This window comes from Dermacentor silvarum, chromosome 7 (assembly GCF_013339745.2).
Source record: "Dermacentor silvarum isolate Dsil-2018 chromosome 7, BIME_Dsil_1.4, whole genome shotgun sequence".
Classification (NCBI taxonomy): Eukaryota; Metazoa; Arthropoda; class Arachnida; order Ixodida; family Ixodidae; genus Dermacentor; species Dermacentor silvarum.
In genome coordinates, this window is record NC_051160.1 from 21,325,774 (window position 1) to 21,329,060 (window position 3,287).

The window sequence follows — 3,287 nt, forward strand, 5'->3', positions numbered from 1 at the left end:
CAATGACCAAGTTCACGCATGAAGGTGAAGAGTCTGTAACAGGTGCAAGCGCTGTATCCGTGATGTGGACAACTTCCCCTCTACATGAAATGACGGCTGAAGCAGAATGTAGGAAGTCCCAACCCAGGATAAGTTCATGGATACACGTTGGAAGCACGATAAACTCAATGTGGTGGCGAATGCCGTCGATGAGAACACGAGCAGTACACTGTCCGTCGGGGTGAATGAATGCATTATTAGCACCACGCAAAATAGGTCCAAGATAAGGCGTTTTTACTTTTCGGAGCCGTGAACACAGATCAATGCGAAGAACAGAAACGGCGGCACCGGTATCGATGGGAGCTGACGCGGGAACACCTTCAACAGTTACATAAAGCATGTTGGCCGGGCGAACAGGAGAAATTTTAGAAGACCGATAGGAAGCAGTTTCCCCTCCAAAAACTGAAGCAGTTAGTTTTCAGAGTGCTGGTCGGCAAGATGGGAAATGGTGCGAAGCGGCGATCTAAAGCGCCGGTAAGGCGAAGGAGAACGACGTCTGACCGAACGGGAACTATGAGGCAGATTGGGAGCAGCTGGAGGAAATGGGGAACGCTGCTGAGGGAACGAGTACGAACCGGGATAGTAGGAGTCTGGTCGGCGAGTGCAGTCTCTCTCGTGTTCAGCATAGCCTCGTCTTTCATCCTGCTGACGACGGCGGCAGAAGCGAGATATATGGCCGCGTATACCACAGTAAAAACAAACCGGACGAGGTGGACGCCACTGAGGATAGGATGGCGCAGCAAGTGCTCTGGTTCCCATCGAAGCCAAATGGTCATAGGTAACGTCAGTAGGCACGGAGGTCACGGTAGGGGTGGGTAGCGAAGCAACATCCGCGTAGGTAGGTGAGGGGCGTGCTATCGGAGCAAGATACGTCGTGGGTGTAGTCATCGCTGTCAACTCCTGCCTTACAACCTCGCGCAAGTCGAAGGGGGGGGGGGGGGGGGGGGGGGCACAGGCAGCAGGTGAACGCCTCAGGGCTAGTATTTCAAGCTCTTCGCGGATGCGGGTGCGGATGAGAGCACGTAGATCTGAAGAATTGGGAACCTCAGGATCACTGCTGTCATGTTTAAGACGAAGAGACTGCATCTCGTCCAGGCGCTGACACGTGGCAGGGATGTCTTGGACAGAAGCGGGATTTTGCACGATTGAGGCGTTGAATGCGACAGACCCAATGCCTTTTAATATGAGTCGAACGCGTTCGGCTTCCGTCATGCTAGGGTTCGCACGGCGGCACAGAGCCAAGACATCCTCTATGTATGAGGTGTGCGACTCTTGTGGAAGTTAGAGGCGCGTGCCCACCTTCTGCTTGGCGACTTCTGCACGGCCAGACGAGGAAGCGAAGATTTGCCGCAGCTTGGTGGTAAACGTGGACTAAACCGCGATGTCGGATTCGTGATCGAAATACCACGTCTTTGCAACACCGGGCAAGTAGAATGCGACGTGCCTCAAATTCTGGGTGTCGTTCCACTTATTGCAAGAACTCACGTGGTCGTAGTTGTAGATCGAATCGTCGTCGTCATCACCGCGGAGTCCCGCAAAGACAGGGGGATCGCGTTGAGGGCACGTCACAGTCCAAGAGGGCACCGCAGGCGGAGTCGATTGTGTGGTAGGGTTAGAGGCACTGGAAGAGCCGGGGTTGGAAGTGTCCATCGTTGTAGGGGTAACCGGGCGCAGGCGGCGACCGGAACGTAGCTCCAGGGAGGACGGGAACGCGAGAGGACGTCGAGGTCTTGACGCACCTCCACCACTGTATAAGACCGCGACCAACCAAGCTGTCAAGCGCTGTTTATTCAAAAAAAAAAAAAAAAAGAAAGAAACGCCCCAGTTCACGCGCGAAGAAGTAGAAGAACAGGGAATGTTATGATGGCTAGGTACAAATGAAAACGACGACGTACGTTAATAGCGCTTACACGGTATATATATATATATATATATATATATATATATATATATATATATATATATATATATATATATATATATATATTAGTGAAGAGGAATCCCCGGCGCTGCAGCCACATCGCCAGTTGTCCGGGAGGCTTGCTGTTCTCTTGTCCTGTATTCATGCATATTAGATTCCGGTGGAAGTGCTGCGGTTTTCTCCCAACCTGAAATTACGCACCCGAACTCTGCCGTCCGTCATGCCTGACGACCCCAGCCCGACATCCCCACCGGTTACTCCAACCATCGTATGTGCCGGTGCACAGCGTCAGCGGGATCCTGACATCTTCAGCGGCACCGATGAGAAAGACGTTGAAGATCGGCTGGAATCGGATGAACGCTGGCGCGTTCATCCGATTCCAGCCAATATTCAACGTCTTTAACATTTAATAATAAATTTCAACATTTAATAATAAATATAATATCCTTTACTGCATTTACTTTATTATTATATTCATATTACTATTCCTATCCAGGCAAGGCTGACTAACTTGGTATAGACTACTTGATTTTTTTATTATCGCTTTCTTTCTAATCTTCAATTATTCATTTATTTTCATTTTTATTACTTAGATATTTATATGTCAATTTATTTTAAATTTCTATCATAATACCCTCCGGTTCGTGGCCTATGCCCCACAGTGGGTTGTGCCATTGATTGAGGAATCATCTTCATCATCATCATCATCATCAACGCGCCAGCAACACCAACAAATGGGACGATCCCCTCAAGCTCGGCAACGTGATCTGCTATTTATCGAGCGTCGCCAAGCTGTGGTTTAAAAACCATGAAGCTGATCTCCGCACGTGGGCTAGCTTCAAAACCAGCATCGCAGAAGTTTTCGGCCGCCCTGGCGTGCGCGAACTTCGCGCTGAACAACGCTTACGAAGCCGATCCCAGCAAACTGGTGAAACGTTCACCAGCTACATAGAGGTCATCGTCGACCTCTGCCGGCGTGTCAACCCGACGATGGCGGAGGCGGACAAGGTACGTCACATCATGAAAGGCATTTCCGACGATGCCTTTCATATGCTGCTGTCCAAAAACCCAGGCACTGTTTCTCAGGTCATTGAGCTTTGCCAGAGTTTCGACGAGCTCTGCAGACAGCGGCTGCTCACGCGGCGCTCCCCTGTGTCCGGCGAAACCCTCGCGAGCATGACCGTGGCTCCTGAGATAGACTCCCTGCTTTGCCAGATACAAGGGTTCGTCCGTGCTGAGGTCGCTCATCAGCTTTCGCTGCTGTCCTCAGCCACGCCACCACCCTCGCCTTTGCCGGCCAACCTTCGCCAGGTCATCCACGAGCAAG